The following is a 23,213-nucleotide window of genomic DNA, read 5'->3' on the forward strand; positions in this document are numbered from 1 at the left end:
GTGCATATACCCAGTAATGGGATTATGAGTCAAATGGTATTTCTGTTTTTAGGTCTTTGAGGAATTGCCACACTGTCTTCCGCAATGGTTGAACTAATTTACACTCCCACCAGCAGTATATAAGTGTTCCTTTTTCTCCACAACCTCATTAGGATCTGTTTTGTTTTTGTTTTTTGCTTTTTAGTAATAGCCATTCTGACTGATGTGAGATAGTATCTCATTGTGGTTTTGATTTGTATTTCTCTAATGATCAGTGATGTTGAGCTTTTTTTCATAAGCTTGTTGACTGATGTACGTCTTCTTTTGAAAAGTGTCTATTCATGTCGTTTGCTCACTTTTTAGTAGGATTGCTTGTTTTTTATTCTGATACATTGAAGTTGCTGGATATTAGACCTTTGTCAGATGTAGAGTTTGCAAAAATTAAGAAAAACAAAACGAGCTCAGTCATGCTGTGCCATTGCCACCTCCATGTTCCCAAGGCCAGACTGGAGGACAGGGCCAGAGGAGGGCTCGTGCTGCCCCAGGAGGCATCCAGGCAAAGACAAAGGCCACAGCAGGAAAGCTGTGGGAGAGGCCGCAGGAAAAGCCCAGCTCTCCTTCCCACCCAGAAAACCCCTCTGAACAGGAAGAAGATTAGCTGGGGGAGCTGAGGGAAAATGGCAAGACCTTCCTCAAGGCTGGGGACTTAATGGACACCAGGGTGGTTCCACTCACCCGAGTTCTGGGCTCTAGGAGCAAAGAGCTGGGACCGGCGGGACAGCTGCCTTTGAGAAAGTGGTTGAGAATATGGGCAGAAAAGTGGGTGCGCAGACAGAATAAAGCTGACAGGAGACCAGAAGAAAAATGGATCCACCATGAGGCGGAGAGTGAGTGGGAGTGAGAGCAACAGTGAGAGAGAAGACAGGATCGAAGACCACAGATAAAGGCCCGGTGGGGCTTTACCTTCAGATGGGACCCTCCTGGGCAGTCCTCGCAGCAGCTCAATCTCCCCAAGAGCCTGGTTCCCACAGCAGGAAGTGGGGAGGGAAAGTAGGCAGGACAAGATGAAGAAAGGGGAGTAAAGGTTTGCCTAGGGAACAGGGAAAAGGAAGTGACTTTCTCCTGACTCATCACCATGCCTGAGCTCCTGGGTCTGGAGACTCCATCCCAAGGACAGTGGAGAAACCACATGAGGAGGGGGCTGGGATTTATTTAGGGTCCGTCAGCAAGGCCTGAATGAAGCTGGGCTCAGAAATCAAGTGTTTCCATGCCTTGGCCAATCTCTATCTGCTAAACTGCCCAGCCCATTGCCCAAAGGGCTGCCTTCTGCCATTGTGGCCCATGTGTAGAATTATTCCCTAGCTTAGCTGCCTTCTTCTTTTATATACATATATATAATTTTTTATGAGACTGTCTGACACCCAGGTTGGAGTGCAGTAACACAAACACAGCTCACTGCAACCTGAAACTCCTGGGCTTAAGCGATCCTCCCACTTTAGCCTCCCAAGTAGCTGGGACTACAGCACACACCACCACATCTGGCTAATTCTGGAAAGTACTTTTCAAAAATCCTTTTGTAAAACAGTGCTAATCTTCAAAGAAAAAAACTGCTGAATGAGAAACAGGCCTGACTTGTGGGAGAATTTCCCAATCCAGCCGAGGGGTTCAGCCCACTCCCTAGCTGCTGCAAAAGACTTCAACTTTCTCTGTGCTTTAGAAATAGGAAACATTCTCTTAGACCTGAGTTGGGGCAAATGACATCTACTGCAGCAGGGGATGACAGAGGTGACACAAAAGAAAGGATTTCTCAAGCACTAATGGTTCAATGAATAAAAAATTGTAGGTCCTTAGTATGTAATATGGTCTGGCTGTGTCCCCACCCAAATCTCAACTTGAATTGTGGTTCCATAATCTCCACATGTGGTGGTCGGGACCCAGTGGGAAGTAATTGAATCATGGAGGTGGTTTCCCCCATGCTATTGTCATGATAGTAAGTTCTCACGAGATCTGATGGTTTTATAAAGGGCTTCCCAATTCACTCAGTTCTCATTCTTCTCTCTCCTGCACCATGTGAAGAAGGATGTGTTTGCTTCCCCTTCTGCCATGATTGTAAGTTTCCTGAGGCCTCCTCAGCCATGCTGAACTGTGAGTCAAACCTCTTTCCTTTATAAAATACTCAGTCTTGGATATGTCTTTATTAGCAGTGTGAGAACAGACTAATACAGTAAATTGGTACCACACAGAGTGGAGCACTGCTGTAAAGATACCCAAAAATGTGGAAGCAATTTTGGAACAGGGTAACAGGTAGAGGTTGGAACAGTTTGGAAGGCTCAGAAGAAGATAGGAAAATGTGGGAAGGTTTGGAACTTCCTAGAGACTTGCCTAATGGCTTTGACCAAAATGCTGATAGTGATATGAATAATTAAGTCCAGGCTGAGGTGGTCTCAGACAGTGATATGGTTTTGTTCCTGGACCAAACTGAGGGTCAAGCTGCTATTTCTCAGGGCCCAATAATGAAATGCAGAGGAACTGGGGAGGAAGAGAGTTTTTATTTCTGCAACCAGCTACAGGGAGAATGCCTGGAAAGTATCACCAGACCAACTCAAAATTACAAAGTTTGCCAGAGGTTACATGCCTTCTACGCTGTATGTCTACATGTAAATGTGTATTTATCTAAACACATAAGTGATTAACTTCTTTTAATCTGTAACTAAGATCTGAGTCCTAAAGACCTTCCTCTCGACCCTCAGTAAATTTACTTAATCTAAATGGGTCCAGGTGTTGGGGTGATTACCCTTATCTTGTCTCCCACTAAATCATGGAGGTTTGGGGAGTTCCTTCAGACCCCTAATAAACTTGTTTGTGGAGGCTTGAGGAGTTTCTTCAGACCCACAATAAAATTTGTTTAATCATAAATGGGTCCTATTAAGAATTCCTTCATTATTTTGTCATGCATTAAGGTCCAAGGAAGGCCTATGCAAAACTCTTGATGGGCTATTGTTACATCTCAGCGTTTGTATAAGGGCACTGGCTTTTAATATTTAACTTAACCACTCAGTCAGTACTGAAACAGTTGTTATGGAGGCCTGTGTTAGTGAGACCTGGCCTGCCACAGTTGGTTGTGTCCCCACCCAAATCTCATTTTGAATCGTAGTTCCCATAATCCCCACTTGTTGTGGGAGGGACCTGGTGGGAAGTAATTGAATCACGGGGTCAGTTACCCCCATGCTGCTGTTCTCATGATAGTGAGTGAGTTCTCACAAGATGTGATGGTTTTATAAGTGGCTTCTCCCCCTTTTGCTCATCACTTCCCCTTACTGCCATCATGTGAAGAAGGACATGTTTGCTTCCCCTTCCACCATGATTATGTTTCCTGAGGCCTCCCCAGCCACGTGGAACTGTGACTCAATTAAACTCTTTCCTTTATAAATTACCCAGTCTCAGTCCTTTATAGCAGCATGAGAATGGACTAATACAGATGGAGATAAGGAACTTGTTGGAAACCCAGAGTAAAGGGCACTCTTGCTTTGCAAAAAGACTGGTGGCATTTTGCCTCTGCCCTAGAGATCTGTGGAAGTTTGAACTTGAGAGAGAAGATTTAGGGTACCTGGCAGAAAACAATCTCTAAAGCAGCAAAGGATTCAAGAAGTGGCAGGGCATAAAAGTTTGGAAAATGTACAACCTGACAATGCAGTAGAAAACAAAACCTCATTTTCTGGGTAGAAGTTCAAGCCAGCTGCAGACATTTGCATAAGTAATGAGGAGTCAAATGCTAATCACCAAGACAGTGGGGAAAATACCTCCAGGTCATGTCAGAGATTTTCACAGCAGCCCCTCCCATCACAGGGCCCCAGGCCTAGGAGGAAAAATTGGTTTCTTGGGCTGGATCCAGGGCCCCCTGGCTATGCACAGCCTCAGGACTTGGTGCCCTGTGTCCCAGCCGCTCCAGCCATGGCTGGGAGCAAGGTATAGCTCAGGCCATGGCTTCAGAGGGTGCAAGCCCCAAGCCTTGGCAGCTTCCACTTGATATTGAGCCTGCAGGTGTACAGATGTCAAGAACTGAGGTTTGGGAGCCTCCACCTAGATTTCAGAGGATGTATGGAAATGCCTGGATGCCCAGACAGAAGTTTGCTGCAGGGGCAGAGCTCTCATGGATAATCTCTGCTACAGCAGTGCAGAAGAGAAATGTGGGATTGGAGCCCACTCACAGATTCCCCACTGGGGTGCTGCCTAGTGGAGCTGTGAGAAAAAGACCACCGTGCTCTGGACACCAGGATGGTAGACACACTGATAGTTTTTCCACCCTTGCACCTGGAAAAGCCAAGACATTCAACACCAGTCATTAAAGCAGCTGGGAGGGGGGCTGTACCCTGCAAAACCATGGGGGTGGAGCTGCCCAAGGCCATGGGAGCCCACCTTTTGCATCAGTGTGACCTGGATGTGAGACATAAAGTCAAAGGAGATCATTTTGGAAATTTAAGGTTTAGTGACTGCCTTATTGGATTTCAGACTTGCATGGGTCCTGTACCCCTTTATTTTGGCCAATTTCTCCCATTTGGAATGGGTGTGTTTACTCAATGCCTGTACCCCCATTTATCTAGGAAGTAACTAACTTGCTTTTGATTTTACAGGCTCATAGGCAGAAAGAACTTGCCTTGTCTCAGATAAGACTTTGGACTTGGACTTTTGGGTTAATGCTGAAATGAGCTAAGACTTCCGGGAGCTGTTGGAAATGCATGATTGTGTTTTGGAATGTGAGGACATGAGATTTGGGAAGGGCCGGGGTGGAATGATATAGTTTGGCCATGTCCCCACCCAAATCTCATCTTGAATTGTAGTTCCCATAATCACCACGTGTGGTGGGAGGGACCCGGTGAGAGGTAATTGAATCATGGGGGCGGTTTCCCCCATGCTATTCTCATGGTTGTGAGTAAGTTCTCACAAGATCTGGTGGTTTTATAAGGGGTTTCCCCTTTTCTCAGCACTCATTCTCTCTCCTGCCACCCTGTGAAGTGGTGTCTTCCACCATGATTGTAAGTTTCCTGAGACCTCTCCTGCCATGCTGAATTGTGAGTGAATTAAACCTCTTTCCTTTATAAATTACCCAGTCTCATGTATGTCTTCATTTTCAACGTGAGAACACAGTAATACATTATGTATATCACTTAACCAAGAAAGGAGTTTTCTTCATTGTCACAGATTCACATCCTTATAGTGTTCTTTGGAGATACTTCTAATACAAGGCAGTCTCTTGTTTGTTTGGGTTATTCTTTCTTTTTTAGGTGCAAAAGTGTGTTAAAAACTCCAAAACATATATGTAGATAGCTTGCCCTCAAGGAGGGAAGACATAACCCCCTACTCCTTAAGTGTAGGCTACAGATAGTGACTTTCTAGAAAGGAGAGGAAAAGGAACAACTTCGCCATAGACCAACCTGACAAACACACCACCTCAGGTGGGTGACTATGGTCAACATTGACAGTGACAGCCCCTTATAAAACCACCAGATCTTGTGAGAACTTACTCACAATCATGAGAATAGCATGGGGGAAACCACCCCCATGATTCAATTACCTCACAATGGGTCCCTCCCACCACACGTGGTGATTATGGGAACTACAGTTCAAGATGAGATTTGGGTGGGGACACGGCCAAACCATATCATTCCACCCCGGCCCCTCCCAAATTTCATGTCTTCACATTTCTTCTATGGCCTTCCTCCCAAAATCCATAATCCCAGACTAATCATGATAAAAACACCAGATAAATTTCAATAACTGGGCCGAGCATGGTGGCTCACACCTGTAATCCCAGCACTTTGGGAGGCCAAGGCAGGCAGATCACGAGGTCAGGAGATCGAGACCATCCTGGCTAACACAGTGAAACCCCGTCTCTACTAAAAATACAAAAAAAATTAGCCGGGTGTGGTGGCAGGAGCCTGTAGTCCCAGTTACTCTGGAGGCTGAGGCAGGAGAATGGCGTGAACCTGGGAGGCGGAGTTTGCAGTGAGCCGAGATCGCACCACTGCCCTCCAGCCTGGGCAACAGAGCGAGACTCCATCTCAAAAAAAAAATTCAATAATAGGGCATCCTAAAAACACCTAATTACTCTACTCCTTGAAATTGTTAAGATCATCAAAAACAAGGAAAGTCTGAGAAATTAGAGAGACATGACAATTGGATGTAATAAGTTATCCTGGACGGAGTCCTGAAACAAAGGCATTAAATGAAAACTAAGAAAATCTGACTAAAGTACAGACTTGAATTAATAATAATGTATCAATATTGGTTCATTAATTGTGACAAATGTACCTACTAATTTAAGACAATAAGAAAGGAAACTGGGTGTGGAGTATATGGGAATCGTAAGTACTATCTTAGCAATTTTTCTGTAAATCCAAAACTATTCTAAAACAAAATGTTATTCTTTAAAAGTTTTTTGACATAGAAGTTTATAATATATTGCTAAAAGATAAAAAAGTTTAAAAATATTAAATTTTCAATAAAATGTGTATTCAGATCAATACATGACAGATAGATACATACATATCTGGATAAAATATGTATCTAGATATATAAAATATATGCATTCAGGTCACTAGATGATAGATAGACACATACATACCAAAGTATTAACAATGATAAGCTCTAAGTGGAATGGATTTGGGTGTTTGTTATGTTGTTTTGGTTTTGTATTTTTAAATCTGAGATCCACTAATCATACAATAGGAAAATAGTGTATAAAACATTCAAACAAAATGATGGAATGTTTTATTGTATTTTGATATTTTTAAGAAAGAATATATATATATATATATATATATATTTTTTTTTTTTTTTTTTTTTAAAGCGGGCTCTGGGAGCAGGGTTAGTCCATTAGGGCCTTCAGTGTCCTGGTGGTGATTTTGTCCTTCTCAGTGATGTGGACAATGACTCCCATGCCTGACACTGCATTCTGGTCCACAGCATTCCTCATGGCTTGGAATATGATTTCAAGCAGGTGTTCTGGATCCATGTTGGACTCCCAGAGGGACTCGCACATTTCATACATTTGTTCTGCACAGGTGCCATTGACCATAAAGTCATCAGTCACCATGGGGCAGTCAGTGAGGTCTAGAGAGCAAATAAAGGGCTTAAAGGTCTTCAGGTCCAACCCAGCAATGACTGGCTCAGTATAGTAGGGGCCAAACCGTTTCTCAGACAAGAGGCCTTGGCCACCATGCTCATAAGGGTGTAAGATTTGACAGCTGACCTTCCTTCAACTCACACAGGTTCAGCTGGAACTTGAGGCACTGGACAACTGTCTGGATATCAGTGACAGCCGGGCCAGATGGATATAGAGCCGGTCACCCATGGGAAAGATCTTCTGGAAGTCCGTGGTAACCATTTGGGCCTGGATTCCAAAGCACCTGTCTGCAGCTATAGCCATGCAACTCTTCTCCTTCATGGCCATGACGGCCCCTCAGCTATGGGACATAATAGACGTGATTGTGGTATACTAGGAACCGTCCATCACCAGCGCAATTCTGGTAAACTGGATCTAGCCTTCCCTTATTTTGACATTTTTAACGCGTAATTTATTTTTAACCAATTGTGCCTACTTTACGCCTTTAGAAATGTTTTATCAATAGTAGTTTTGTAGTTCGGGTGCGGTGGCTCACGCCTGTAATCCCAGCACTTTGAGAGGCCTAGGTGGGAGGACGGCTTGAGCCCAGGAGTTCAAAACCAGCCTGAGCAACACAGGGAACCCCACCCCCCACCCGCCGCCGTCTCTACAAAAATAATACAAAAATTATCCGGGTGGAGTGGTGCCGCCTGTGGTCCCAGCTACTCGGGAGGCTGAGGTGAGAGAATCACTTGAACCCAGGAGGTGGAGGTTGTAGTAAGCTGAGATCACACCACTGCACTCCAGCCCATGAGACAGAACCAAACTCTGCCTCAAAAAAAAAAAAAAAAAAAGTAATTTGGTCAATAGTAAATGTTTCCCAGTTGTCAGTGCATTTTTTTTTTTAAGACGGAATCTCACTCTGTCTCCAAGCTGTAGTGCAATGGCGTGATCTCCATTCACTGCAGCCTCCGCCTCCCAGGTTCAAGCAATTCTTCTGCCTCAGCCTCCTGAGTAGCAGGGATTACAGGTGCGCACCACCACGCCCAGCTAATTTTTGTTATTTTAGTAGAGACAGGGTTTCACCATGTTGGCCAGGATGGTCTCAGACTCCTGACGTCGTGATCCGCCCGCCTGGGCCTCCCGAAGTGCTGGGATTACAGGCGTGAGCCACCCCGCCTGGCCGTCAGTGCACATTTTTTAAATGCATGCGAGGTAGAAAGGCTACAAGCAGAACACAGAGTGCTAAGTACTTACATTGTTTCCAGCTTTAAGATGTGCAAAATTTCTGAAATTTCTGGTTAAGGTAAGTCAAAAATAAAAATAAGAAGGAGTAGAGTCTGAAAATTGACCAAAACTTGAAGTTTTGTTTGTTTTTCCCAAAAATCTGCCGTTCTGGAGCCGGTTCAAATGGGGTCATATCGCCCCCGTGTGGTAAATCTCTGCACAGGCATGTTCAACAAGGCATCCCCTCTCCCTGAGCTGCCTGGGAGACGGTAAAGCGGGTCTTGAACATCTTCTACTGGTCCAAACACCTCAGTCGGCACAGGAGGACGATGAAGTGGAGAAGAACTCATTTAGTTTACCCAAGATCAATTAGTGAATTAATGAGTGAGCTAAGACCACTAATAATATATGTCATGTATAGGACACAGCACTGTTGCCACATAAATCACCACCTGATACAAAGTTTAAATAATCCCACTCTACTGATGAGGAAACTGGGGTGAGAGAAATGGAGTGCCTTGTCCGAGGTCACACAGCCCTACAACAACAGAGCCAGACCCAAACTTAGTCTATCTGCCCCCTAAGCCAGTGGAACTAGACACTATAAACCCAGCCTCCAAACACAATGCCCACCCCTCCTTTCTCTGTAACATGTCTGCATCTGGATCACAGGAAGAAGATGCCTTGGAGACATCTGCTCTTATTCCATCATGTGGCAGAAGAGGAAACAAAGGCAGAGAAGAATATGGTTTATCCACAGTCACTGAGGGTCAGAGCTGGGGCTTGAATCCATGACTCCAGGATGCTGGTCTAACGCTGTCTCTAGGGCTGTTCCACCAGCCCATTTACTGCAAGTCTATATGTGGACGTGTACCTTATGTTGAATGTGTCAAGGTGTGTGTGTGTGTGTGTGTGTGTGTGTGTGTGTGTGTGTGTGTGTGTGCAGGACAATCCTACCCACAGAAAGAGCAGCCAGGAAAGCCCAGAGTAATCACCACCAGTAAAGGTAGCTTTTCCAATCAGCACCTGTTCCATCGCAGAGCCGTGAAGTCAGAGGCAAGGATCAAAGTTTAGGGGAAGGAAGGGGCCATTGGTGATGTAAGGTACCACAGCTGGGCCCCGGAGAGACTGAGGGTGCTTCCATGGGTGCAAGATCCCAGAGACTTACTTCACCGAAGTCCAGAGTGCAAAGCTCAGAGAGTCACATAGACCACCATGGGACCAGACATTGTACGAATAGGAAGAGTAAGCCACAAGCCTACCTCCCCAAGACAGAAGCCTCTTCCACGCTCCTGCCTCAGCAGCAGAACTCAGTGTCTCTACATGGATCCTGGGGGAGGAACAGGCACATTGAGATAGGGGACAAAGATGGTGCAAGAAGTGGCCCTGGCAGGAGAGTGTCAAGCATGGCCAGAGATAGGGGTAGAATTTCCCTGATGCCCCCATGGCAGGGGCTCCCTAAGTGCCAATGAACTCAAGCCAGAGCACCTAAGGGCAAGATGTGAGGCAGCACAGGACAGAGGCCACAGGTCCTGTGAAAATGTATACCCATGCACAAGACAGTTCACTCTCACTCCAAATGGGACGTCCTCCAAATGGAGAAGGAAGGAATGAGGGAAGTCAAGGGAAGGGAAAATGAACTGAAGAATAACATGAACATAAGAGAAGGGAGACTATAGTTTACCCCAGATCAGATATGTATAACAACACTGGGAGAAAGTCTTTAATTCAAGTCCTAATAAAGATACCAAAGCCTAGCTGAGAATAAATAAACAAATATTCAAGAAAAAAAAAAGAGAAGGGAGACTATGACCACAGAGGTCTACAAAGAAAAAACAAAAAGAAAGGGGATCAGAGGCTGTTGGCCAACCCACAAAGTTAGAAGGTGAAACTGACCTCAAGTTGTAGTTGAAGACATTGCAATTAGACCTAAGAAATTAGAATTGTGGTGGTCTCTTTCCTAGAGGTCATGAACACAGATGAGGGAACAGAGCTGCTAGGAGAGGGGACCCAAAGGTGGGCGGCACTGGGTGGTGTATTCCCATATAAGTCTGGGGAAGCCATTTACCCTGAACCCTGCAACTTCTTGACTCTCCTGGGCAAAATTCTGGGGTGGTGTGCCATTGTTTATTTATTTGTTTGTTTGTTTTTTCTTGCAGAAAATGTGTGAGCAAAGATCTTACCTGTGCTAAGAGTTCCTGAGAGAGAGTACTTGAGACAGGGGACTGACCTCTGTAAACCCCTGAGATCCTTTTTACTCTAAAAGTCTAGGCAGTAAACAGTCTACATCCGAACGCAACGTAATGATTAACAAATACTTTCTCCCCACAGCTGCTGGGTAAGCTTTAATTAATTCCCTAGGGTCAGTCAAGTCTCTCTGTTTCCCTGAGGCCTGCTCCCCAGCTCCACAGCACCCAGTGCCTCTGCCACAGTCATTACCTGCTCCAAATGGGACCATCTCCGTGAAGCACAACTGTAATCACAGCCATAATAATTCCACAATTACTTTTGTCCCTCAACAGTTAAAAAAAGATTTGCAGCCTAGCAATGAATAGAGCACTTGTGCTATTTCATTGCATCATCTCATTTGGTAGTCACATCAACCCCAGAGATAAACCTAGCAGGTATTCATTAATACTCTGGTTTAGTGATAGGAAATTAAGGAGCCAGGTGACTCCTTAGTTACCGGGCCAAAGTCACTTGGCCAACAAGAGCGGAACTCAGACTTGAAACCTAGAAGCCTAAGCCTCAGCTCCCAGTCCAGGACACTCCCTAATATACCACCCAGTCCTGCCCACCTGAGAGGCCCCTCTCCTACCAGCTCTGTTCCTACATCTGTTATTTGTCCTCTGAAAGCCCAGCTTTTTCCAACACTAAAAGACTGCAGTGTCCGGCACAGCAACCCAAGATCAGCTGATCTCCTCTAGGAACCCCCTACCTCCTCATACCCTGATTCCTCAGCACCCGCCCAGGCTCCTGGAGTGGGAAGTACCCGCTATGGAGAGGTCACTGGTTCCTGCCCACAGACCTCACTATGCCTCTGTCATACCACCCACAACTCTTCCCGCCACTCCCATCTCACAGCTAAGGAGAGATTCACTGCTTATATTTATTTTTTCAGAGTCCTGTTGCACAGCATAAATAGCTTACCAAGACATGTAAAACACCATGAGATGACAGATATTAAAACTAGGAACAAATAAATAAAAAGAAAAAAAAAAGACTGTAAAAGAGAAAGACGGAAATAGGAATCTAAAATCGAACCAGGAATGGAACTTAAAAATGTGAAATACAAGACCTGTACCCTTCCTAAGGGTGAGCCACAAGTCTGACTCAAAACTGCTCAGCAGCCAACCCAAAAAGGAAAGTCTGGTCTGTTCTGGAGTTCACAGTGTCCATGAGCTAAAACAGACAGATGACACAGGGAAGCACAACTATTCTTGGAACTGAGACCAGACAGAAGTTTCTCCCAAGGACACTCCCAGAGAGATGACGGTGGTTCACAGCCTTACCATTGCCCTGACAGTGAGTCTCCCGGGATGGATTCTAAGAGCCGCCCTCAACACAGGGGAGGCCCTGGCACTGAGGGACCTCTGTGGTTGTGGGAGAGAGAGGATGCACCATGACCCTGCTCTTTCCCGATGAGTTTGATGTAAGGCAGGACTGTTCAACCTTGGTACTAGTGACATTAAGGCCAGATAATTCTTTGTTGTGGGGGCTGTTCTGTGCATTGTAGGATGTTTAGCAGCATTCCTGGTCTCTGCCCACTAGATGCCAGAAGCATCCTTCCCTCCAGTTGTGATGCCACAATGTTCCCAGACGTGGCCAAATGTCCCCTAAGGGACAAAATTGCCCCCAGTTGAGAACCAATGATCCAAGACTAGAAATCATTGCTATTTTCCTTTTAACATAGAAAGGCAAAGAAGGAATATCTAGTTTTGTTTCTATTTTGTTACAGGTTTATTGAGGTATAATTTGTATACCATAAAATCCACTCATTTATCATACACAATTTAGTGGTTTTTACTATAGGGTTATAGTAACCTATGGGTTACTATAGGACACAGGATTATGCAACCATCATCACTGATTTTAGAACACTTTATCAATTCAAAAAGTAGCTCTCTACGCCTTAGCAATCACTCCTCATTCTTCCTTCCTCCCAACCCCCAGCAATCACTACCATATGGGCTCTCTATGGATTTGCCTATTCTGGACATTTTATACAAATAGAATCATGCAGTGTCTTCTTCAAAGAGGTGTCCGTTCAAATCCTTTTTTCATTTTTTGATTGGGTTATTCAACTCTTTGTTGTTGAGTTATAAGACTGCTTTTTGTGTTCTGGATACAAGGCTCTTACTAGATATAATTTACAAATATTTTTTCCTATTCCATGGATTATCTTTTTACTTTGTTGATGGTAGCCTTAGAAGCACAAAAAGGTTTTTTGTGGGTTTGTTTTTTTGTTTTTTTGAGACAGAGTCTCATTCTGTCCCCAGGCCGCAGTGCAGTGGCGCAATCTTGGCTCACTCCAACCTCTTGGCCGGGTACAGTGTCTCAAGCCTATAATCCCAGCGCTTTGGGAGGCTGAAGTGGGTGGATCACTTGAGACCAGGAGTTCAAGATCAGCCTGGCCAACATGGCAAAATCCCGTCTCTACTAAAAATACAAAAATTAACAGGGCATGATGGCACACACCTGTAGTACCAGCTACTTGGGGGGCTGAGGTGAGAGGATCGCTTGAATACAGGAGGTGGAGGTTGCAATGAGCCAAGATTGCACCACTGCACTCCAGCCTGGGTGATGAAGTGAGGCTGTGTCACAAAAAAAAAAAAAAAGAAAGAAGGAAGCAAGGAAGGAAAGAAGGAGGGAAGGAAGGGAGGGAGGGAGGGAGGGAAGAAGGAAGGAAGGAAGGAAGGAAGGAAGGAAGGAAGGAAGGAAGGAAGGAAGGAAGGAAGGAAGGAAGGAAGGAAGGAAGGAGAGAGATCAAAAATAGAAAAACAACAGAAAAAAATTCAACAAAATGAAAAGTTCATCCTTTGAAAAGACTAGACTGACCAAGAAAAAAAAAAGAGAAAGAGTCCAATTAAATCAGGAATGAAAGAGGGGACATCATTACTGATCTTACAGAAATAAAGAGGATTATAAGGAAATATTGTCTGTCTAAGTCCAACATCTGAGCTTTCTCAGAGTTCTCAGAGAAACAAGCCCATTGATTGCTTTCTTTCTTTTTTTTTTTTTTTTTTTTAATTGAGACAGAGTCCCGCTCTGTCGCCCAGGCTGGAGTGCAGTGGCGTGATCTCAGCTCACTGCAACCTCTGCCTCCCAGGCTCAAGTGATTCTCTTGCCTCACCCTCCCGAGTAGCTGGGATTACAGGCACATGCCACCATGCTCAGCTGATTTTTTTGTATTTTTAGTAGAGACAGGGTTTTGCCATGTTGGCAGGCTGGTCTCAAACTCCTGACCTCAGGTGATCTGCCCACCTCGGCCTCCCAAAGTGCTGGGATTACAGGTGTGAGCCACCGCTCCTGGCCAACATTTTATTTTCTAATCATACTGTATTATCTTTGACTAAATGAAAAGACCTTTCCAACATGTCACCTAGAGACCATTTTACTCACTGCTCTGTTTGACCATCAATCAGTCCCTTGTCCCTCTCTTTGACAATGGTGAGGTGGACACATTTTCCTTGGGGAAGAGAAATCTATGGTTTGTTGCCTTTGCCAATAACAAAAATGCTGAAGAGCTGGATGGCAAAGCTGTTGCCACTGGCATCTTTCACAGGAACCACAATTTTTTTTTATTATTACTTTATGTTCTGGGTACATGTGCACAATGTGCAGTTTTGTTACTATGTATACATGTGCTGCACCCATTAACTCGTCATTTACATTAGGTATATCTCCTAATGCTATCCCTTCTCCTTCCCCCTACCCCACAACCAGCCCCAGTGTGTGATGTTACCCTTCCTATGTCCAAGTGATCTGATTGTTCACTTCCCACCTGTGAGTGAGAACATGTGGTGTTTGGTTTTCTGTTCTTGTGATAGTTTGCTGAGAATGATGGTTTCCAACTGCATCCATGTCCCTACAAAGGACATGAACTCATCCTTTTTTATGGCTGCATAGTATTCCATGGTGTATATGTTCCACATTTTCTTAATCCAGTCTGTCATTGATGGACATTTGGGTTGGTTCCAAGTCTTTCCTGTTGTGAATAGTGCCGCAATAAACATACGTGTGCATGTGTCTTTATAGCAGCATGATTTATAATCCTTTGGGTATATATCAAGTAACAGGATGACTGGGTCAAATAGTATTTCTAGTTCTAGATCCTTGAGGAATCGCCACACTGTCTTCCACAATGGTTGAACTAGTTTACAGTCCCACCAACAGTGTAAACGTGTTCCTATTTCTCCACATCCTCTCCAGCACCTGTTGTTTCCTGACTTTTTAATGATCGCCATTCTAACTGGTGTGAAATGGTATCTCATTGTGGTTTTGATTTGCATTTCTCTGATGGCCAGTGATGATGAGCATTTTTTCATGTGTCTGTTGGCTGCATAAATGTCTTTTGAGAAGTGTCTGTTCATATCCTTTGCCCACTTTTTGATGGGGTTGTTTGTTTTTTCCTTGTAAATTTGTTTGAGTTCTTTGTAGGGAACCACAATATTTTAAGTAATACACTGTGGCAACTTCAGAAATCAGATTCCTACTCTCTCAGGACTTTTTGTTGTTGCTGTTTGTTGTGGCTGCTGCTGCTGCTGCTATTGCTGCTCTCGTGTGTGTGTTTGTTCAGTGACTTTCCTGGACTGTCTGTAAATTGTGTATTCTTTGTCACGTGTGTCAGCTTGGTTAGCTTAGCAGTCAGCTACTGCTGAAACAGAGATTTTCTTAAATGGCTTTGGCCATTAAATCTCCCACCCTTTGTTGAGGGGCATGTGTGTGTGCGTGTGCGTGTGCGTGTGTGTGTGTGATGCCTTCAATACTCCAGCAGTTCATTACTCTGACCTAGCCTTCACTTGCTGCTTGTACAGGGCTTTAAGGTGAGCCAGAAGTGAGAAGTGCACAACCTTGCACATGTGTGTTGCCTTCTAGACCCCCAGGAATAAGCAAGAGCTTTGCAAGTTCCCTATGAACATCCCCAGATTTTCTCTGTAGGATTTTGGCCAGCCTGATTTTGCCCCAGTGTGTATCACTATCTCAGGCAACTGCAATTTTTTAATTGCCACTGATTATTTGACCAATGCCCTGGGGAAAGGGCTTTCCTCAGTGACCAAATAAAGATAAGCCCTATGAATGAGGCTTTCCCAGGGATCTTCTAGACAGGTCGAATAGTGACAATTCTCTGGCAACCAGGTCTTTGGGGATCTTAAAACCTACTCTACCACCTCCAATGGCTGCTAGGCCTCTGGTTTTCAGTGACTATGGTTCCAAGGCTGCTGGTTTCAAGGCCACCATAGAGCTAGGAAGAAGGGGTGGAAACAGGACAAGTTAAAACACCACAAAGCTCACCGTTCTTACGAAAGCCAGCACTTTTCTTGAAAAAACTCTTCAGATTGCTGTAAGGCTTTGGTTAATTTCTAGAGTTCTGAAAAACTTGATATTGACAATTTTTGCCTATGTTCTTGCTGCTCTTACAGAAGAGCAGATTTTCAGAAGTGTTTATTCCACCATTCCAGAAGTGCTTTCTCCTGATATTATGTTTTAACCACACTTCCTTAAGAGTCCCCTAGGGCCTCAGGAGAGAGTGAGTCCTGAAGAAACAACCCAAGAATGAAATATAGATTAGTGTAGGCATTACAGAAAACAGTAAGGAGGTTCCTAAAGAATTAAAAACAGAGCTATCTGCAGGGTGCAGTGGCTCATGCCTGTGATCCCAGACTCTTGGGAGGTTAAGGTAGAAGAACTGCTTAAGGTCTGGAGTTCAAGACCAGCCTAGGCAGCCCCATCTCTATTTCTTAATTAAAAAAAAAAAAAAATACAACTACCATCTCCTCTGGGTCTTTGTAGTCAGGAAAAAAAATTTTTTTTTCAAGATCTTTAACTTTATTACCAGCTACTGAGCTACAGAATAAAACCAACCAAAAACATTAAAGAAAGGCTGCTTGAAACAGGTATGTACAGGTGTACTACACGGAAGCGAAAGCTGTAGCATCCAATCCCAAAGCCACCCCTGTGGGGAAGGATGGCCTTAGCTATGGGCCAAAGGAGTACAGAAGTTACAACATCAGAGTCCCATCCATCCAGGAAAGCAGTGAACAACTATAGCCACATGGGCACCAAAAATTTATCTGAGATTAGGTTTGTTTGTTTGTTTATTTGTTTGTTTGTTTTGAGACGGAGTCTCACTCTGTCTCCCAGGCTGGAGTGCAGTGAGGTGATCTCGGCTCACTGCAAGCTCCGCCTCCAGGGTTCACTCCATTCTCCTGCCTCAGCCTCCCGAGTAGCTGGGACTACAGGCGCCCGCCACCACGCCCAGCTAATTTTTTGTATTTTTAGTAGAGAAGGGGTTTCCCCGTGTTAGCCAGGATGGTCTCAATCTCCTGACCTTGTGATCCGCCTGCCTCGGCCTCCCAAAGTGCTGGGATTACAGGTGTGAGCCACCACGCCTGGCCCTGAGATTAGTTTTAAAGGTTTAAAGGTTCCATGAATCAAAGTTTTCAAATGAAAACAGGTGCCCGTCTTTTCCTGTAGGCTTACCAGCTCACTACCCAAAAGACTTGAATACTTCTATTAAGGCAGCTGGAAGCCTACCCTAGACTTGTGTGGCAACTTGTCCTTTCTCAGCCAGTAATGCAATCCAGCAGAATATGCTACAGGGAAGACAGGAATGCCACAGTGCTGCCCTCCGGTAAAAGGCAAACACAGCATTCAAAGCCAAAGGCCACAGAGGGCTCCCTGAGAATCCAGTACAACTAAGTGAGGCCTTCAACCGTCCAGACAAACTTTGGAAGTGGATCCCGGTGGGACTGTGCCCTGCGGCGAGGAGCAGTGTATATGCCAATGAGAGGGTCCAGCTTCCGGGAACCGTTACAATGGCGTCCTGAGTCATTTTCTCTCTTCCACTTGCATTCGAGAGTGAGAAAACACACACCATGGCCTTGACTGTCACTTACCACAATCCCCCTGTACAGAGGGGTTTGTTTCTAAGTTTGGAACCTCAACACAAGGCTGGGATGCTTCATGACGTGCTCTCTCCCACTGTCCAGCCATCTTTGGTGGTCTCCCCACAGTGCTTCCCCATCCTCTCACGCTCCTGTGGAGGGACCGTGGGACGGGTCCGGAGGAAACTTGGGATGGCTCTGACAGGAAACGGACAGCTGCCAGCTGCTCGGGCCTCAGTCTCCAGTTGGTAGTCTCAGGATCAATAGAGAACTGGAAAGACCTCTGAGTCTTTGTAGTAAGGAAAAAAAAATTTTTTTAAGAAAAAAAAATAGAACTACCATAAGACCTAGCAATCTGTCTTCTGGGTATATATCCAAATGAAATGAAATCACTACCACATAAAGATATCTGCACTCCCACATTCACTGCAACATCGTGTACAATAGCCAAGATATGGAAACAACGTACACGTCCATCAACAAACGAATGGAGAGGGTGGAGTCAGAGGAGGCGGCGGCGCTGGAGCTCCTCCTGCAGACCAGCGACCCGGGGAGCAAGCAGGTCGCTCCGCACCGCTCCAGCCGCTGAGCAGTCCCTTCTCACCATGTCCCAGAGCAGGTACCCGCCGAGGCCCTGCCGCTGGAGCGCGAAGACAGTAGGACCTTCAGTTTGGGGAAGATGATAACAGCTATGCCAGGGAAAACACCGATTCAGGTATTACACGAATACGGCATGAAGACCAAGAACATCCCAGTTTATGAATGTGAAAGATCTGATGTGCAAATACACGTGCCCACTTTCACCTTCAGAGTAACCGTTGGTGACATAACCTGCAGAGGTGAAGGTACAAGTAAGAAGCTGGCGAAACATAGAGCTGCAGAGGCTGCCATAAACATTTTGAAAGACAATGCAAGTATTTGCTTTGCAGTTCCTGACCCCTTAATGCCTGACCCTTCCAAGCAACCAAAGAACCAGCTTAATCCTTTCGGTTCATTACAGGAATTGGCCATTCATCATGGCTGGAGACTTCCTGAATATACCCTTTCCCAGGAGGGAGGACCTGCTCATTAGAGAGAATACACCACAGTTTGCAGGCTAGAGTCATTTATGGAAACTGGAAAGGGGGCATCAAAAAAGCAAGCCAAAAGGAATGCTGCTGAGAAATTTCTTGCCAAATTTAGTAATATTTCTCCAGAGAACCACATTTCTTTAACAAATGTAGTGGGACATTCTTTAGGATGTACTTGGCATTCCTTGAGGAATTCTCCTGGTGAAAAGATCAACTTATTGAAAAGAAGCCTCCTTAGTATTCCAAATACAGATTACATCCAGCTGCTTAGTGAAATTGCCACGGAACAAGGTTTTAATATAACATATTTGGATATAGATAAACTGAGCGCCAATGGACGGTATCAATGTCTTGCCGAACGTCCACCAACCCCATCACGGTCTGTCATGGCTCTAGTATCTCCTGTGGCAATGCACAAAATGATGCAGCTCACAATACTTTGCAGTATCTAAAGATAATAGCAGAAAGAAAGTAAATTTGGAGCAACTTTAAAAATCTATCAGTAGCACATAAAAAGTTCCCCTCTGGCCCCTTCCCAAGTAAAACTTTTACCGTAGTGTTTGAGTTTATGTCTTGTTTCTAAATCTCTTCATAGATTCCATCAGCACTCCAGATGTAACTGCCTCCTCATGGTTGTTATTAAGCTCTTTTTAATGGCTTCAACTTTGTATCGGTATATTGTATTTATAAACTTTGTACCACAAGACAGAGTGTAGCACCCATTTTACAGTGCCATGCACATCGAAGAAAGAAACTGCATGTTTGTTGTTGATGATGAAATAAAAATGCTAGCAGCAGTCTTTCTTACTGGTGCTTAAGCTCTTTGCACAAAGCTTTATAAAGGGAATTCAAAGGAAACCCTTTAGAATTAGAGTCTTGAGGGACAGCACTAACAGGCCTTTAAGTATGATTGTTAAATTTCAGGGAACATGATTGGTCTGCTGTGTATTTGAATTCATGTAACAAAGAACTGTTATGATGGGATTCTGCTCATTTTATTAAAAAGTTACTGACTTGAGAAAAAAAAAAACACACATGGATAAAGAAACTATGGTGGCCAGGTACAGTGGCTCACACCTGTAATTCCAGCACTTTGGGAGGCCAAGGCGGGTGCATTGCTTGAGCCTAGAGTTCAAAACCAGCCTGAGAAATATGGTGAAACCCCGTCCCTACAAAAATAAAAATAAAAAATTAGCCAGGCCTGATGGCATGTGGCTGTGGTCTCAGCTGCTTGGGAGGTTGAAGTGGGAAGATCACTTGAGCCCGGAAGGTCGAGGCTGCAGTGAGCCATGATTGTGTTACCAATGGAGACAGTCCAGATTCTTGGCATCTTGAACAAAGAATTGGACAAAATACACAAACAAGGCAAGGAAAAAATGAAGCAACAAAAGCAGAGATTTATTGAAAATGAAAGTACACTCCACAGGGTGGGAGCAGGCCTGAGCATAGGGGTTCAGGAGCCCCACTACAGAATTTTCTGGAGTTTACATGCCCTCTAGAGGTTTCCACTGGTTACTTGATGTATGCCCTATGTAAATGAAGAAGATGAAGTAAAGTTACAAAGTCATTTACTCAGCGTACACCCTATGTAAATGGAGAGGATATTTCCTAACATAGCTGAAGTGTTTCCATCTGATTTAGTTCAAGGAAGTCAGCATGAATTGGCCTTATGTTCCCTGCCTCCAGACTCTATTCTCCTGCCTCAATTGTACCACTGCACTCCAGCCTGGGCGACAGAGCAAGACCCTGTCTCAAAAAAACAAAGATTAAAAAATAATAATAATAATAAACACAATAGAGTACTATACAGCCTTTTAAAAAGGAGATCCTGTCATTTGCCACAATATGGAGGAACCTGGAGGACATTATGCTATGTGAAATAAGCCAGACATAGAAAGAAAAATATTGCATGATCTCACTTACATGTGGAATCTATAAAAGTGGTCAGGCTAGGCGTGGTGGCCCACACCTGTAATCCCAGCACTTCGGGAGGCCAAGGCAGGGAGATCACCTGAGGCTGGGAATTCGAGACCTGTCGGACCAACATGGAGACGTCCCATCTCCACTAAAAATACAAAATTAGCCGGGTGTGGTGGCGCATGCTTGTAATCCCAGCTTCTCAGGAGGCTGAGGCAGGAGAATCGCTTGAACCTGGGAGGCGGAGGTTGCAGTGAGCCGAGATTGTACCACTGCACTCCAGTCTGGGCAACAAGAGCAAAACCCCATCTCAAAAAAAAAAAAAAAAAGAAAGAAAGAAAAGAAGGGGAGAATGTCATTTTCACACTGTTTCAAAGCATACAGAACCATGAGTAACTTTCTGCAACTGTTGTAGCTGATTTCACTTTCTACCTATCACCTGGGTGCAGCAAGCAGGGCTACTCAGAGGTATGGAGGTAGGAGGCAGGACTTAACTTCAGAGTGGGGGCTCAGACACTGAACCAAATTGAGAAGGGCTAAAATAGGGACGGGTGGAAGCAGCTTTCCTTAAGACGCGCCCACCAGAGTGCCTTGTCAGTTTACCACTAACATGGCAACACCCGGGATTTACTGCTCCTTCCCATGGCAATGACCTGATGACCCAGAGGTTTCTACCATTTCTCTAGAAATTTCTGCATAAATCACCCCTTAATCTGCATGCAGTTAAAAGTAGGTGTAAACATGACTGCAGAACTGCCCTGAGCTGTTACTCTCAGCACACTGCCAATGGGGAAGCCCTGCTCTGCAGAAGCAGTCACGGAGTTGCAACACCGCCTAGGCTGTAACACTGCCACTTCAATAAAGCTGTTCTCTTCTATTACAGGCTCACCCTTGAGTGTTTTCCTGGGAAAAGCAAAGAACCCTCCCAAGCTAAACCCCAATCTGGGGCTTGCCTGCCATGTATCAAGAGGACTAGACTTCTAGTTTTCAGCCTCTGGGTATATTTTAAAATGAAGAAATGCCAGCAATGAGTCAATATAACAGTGATATGATTTAGATGTTTGTTTTTAACCAACCAAAACTTTGAGTTCAACCAATAAATACAAAGGCAGTGTGATCTTCTATGGCAATAATAGCAAAGGCCCTTCATGAATACCAGGTCCAGGCCATGGTCCTTCTGGTTCCCCGAGTGATAATAAGACCCTTCCTTTCCTTCCTACTGGGAGTTCTTTACTCGCCTATGGACAGAAGGGAATGAGAATTCAGATAAATCAGCCTTATGTTCTCTCTTGCTAGGAGAGCCACTTGCAGCTCAGTGGATCAAAAGTTGGCTCCTCCTAGCAAACCCAAGGTGACGGGGAGAGGTGCATCCCCTCCCTAACCATGGCCATCACATCTCAGCCCCTGCCACCATCCTCTTGCCTCCCCAGGCTTCCTCAGGGAGAAAAAAAATCACTCTCACTGCTTTAGTGGATCTACACTATTTTATTTCCTGTCACACCAGGAAACTATTACAGAGAATTATAGAGTAAAAGGACTAGAAGTTGCTGATTTATCTAAATAACTCATTCCCAGGCCAGGCGTGGTGGCTCCTGACTATAATCCCAGCACTTTTGGGAGGCCGAGGCGGGTGGATCATTTGAGACCAGCCTGGCCAACATGGTGAAACTCTATCTCTACTGAAAATACAAAAATTATCTGGGCATGATGGCGGGCGCCTGTATTCCCAGCTACTCGGGAGGCTGAGGCAGGAGAATCGCTTGAACCCAGGAGGTGGAGGTTGCAGTGAGCCAAGATCGTGCCACTGCACTCCAGCCTGGGCAACAGAGCAAGACTCCCTCTCAAAAAATAATAATAATAACAATAATAATAATAATAACTCATTCCCTTGTATCACATAAATAATAGCCCTTTTAGATCTAGGTTTTAAGAAGAAAAGAATTTATTGTGGACGCTTCCTTTCTCTCAACCCATGTTAAGCTTCAGATTTTAGCCAACTAATAACAATCTTTCTTCTTTCCAGATTTTATCAGGTCCAAAGTGGCAAGGAACTATCTCTGATTCCATGAATCCAGTTTCCTCACAGATTACCAAAGAAGCAAGCACACCTCACCATAACAAGGATTAATTTTTCTATCAAGTCAAGACAATCTAGTTTCATATTAAGAAAGCATAGGCTAGGTGCAATGGCTCACGCCTATAATCCTAGAACTTTGGGAAGCCAAGCAAATGGATCACCTGAGGTCAGGAGTTCTAGACAAGCTTGGCCAACATGGTGAAACCCCATGTCTACTAAAAATAAAAAAAAAATTAGCTGGGTGTGGTGGTGGGTGCCTATAATCCTAGCTACTTGGGAGGCTGAGGCAGGAGAACTGCTTGAATCCAGGAGGCAGAGATTGCAATGAGCCAAGATGGTGCTGTTGAACTCCACTCCAGTGTGGGCGACAGATCAAGACTCTGTCTCAAAAAAAAAAAAGAAAGATAGAAAGCTTTCTTTTTTATGTTGCTCCTAATGTTAACATTTTTACCATATTCCTTGCAAAATGATAACACTAATATGACTGCACTAAGGAATAACTGAGTTCCTGAGCCTGCACTAGCTCTAACAGGTCACTCAGTCCCTCCCAGACCATGGGTGCAAGCTCCAAATTCCAATCCACAACTCTCTCTCCTGACAGAAAGAAAAGGGAGGTCTTAGTACTTCTTACGCATATAGTAGTTCACATTCTAATGTCTATCTGGATGGCTTCAATTATTTTTGCTGTGAAATATCAAACCATCGTATTTGAACACGAGAGTGACATGCAGGAG

The 23,213-nt window shown here is 44.6% G+C and overlaps 2 pseudogenes; one reads left to right on the plus strand and one right to left on the minus strand.

Annotated features, from left to right (window-relative positions):
* Positions 1-6,844: 6,844 nt before the first annotated feature.
* On the minus strand, positions 6,845-9,343 carry LOC111541747 (annotated as a pseudogene).
* An 8,677-nt stretch (positions 9,344-18,020) lies between these two features.
* On the plus strand, positions 18,021-18,960 carry LOC111542075 (annotated as a pseudogene).
* The last annotated feature ends 4,253 nt before the right edge of the window (positions 18,961-23,213 follow it).

This window comes from Piliocolobus tephrosceles, chromosome 10 (genome assembly GCF_002776525.5).
Source record: "Piliocolobus tephrosceles isolate RC106 chromosome 10, ASM277652v3, whole genome shotgun sequence".
NCBI classification, from domain to species: domain Eukaryota; kingdom Metazoa; phylum Chordata; class Mammalia; order Primates; family Cercopithecidae; genus Piliocolobus; species Piliocolobus tephrosceles.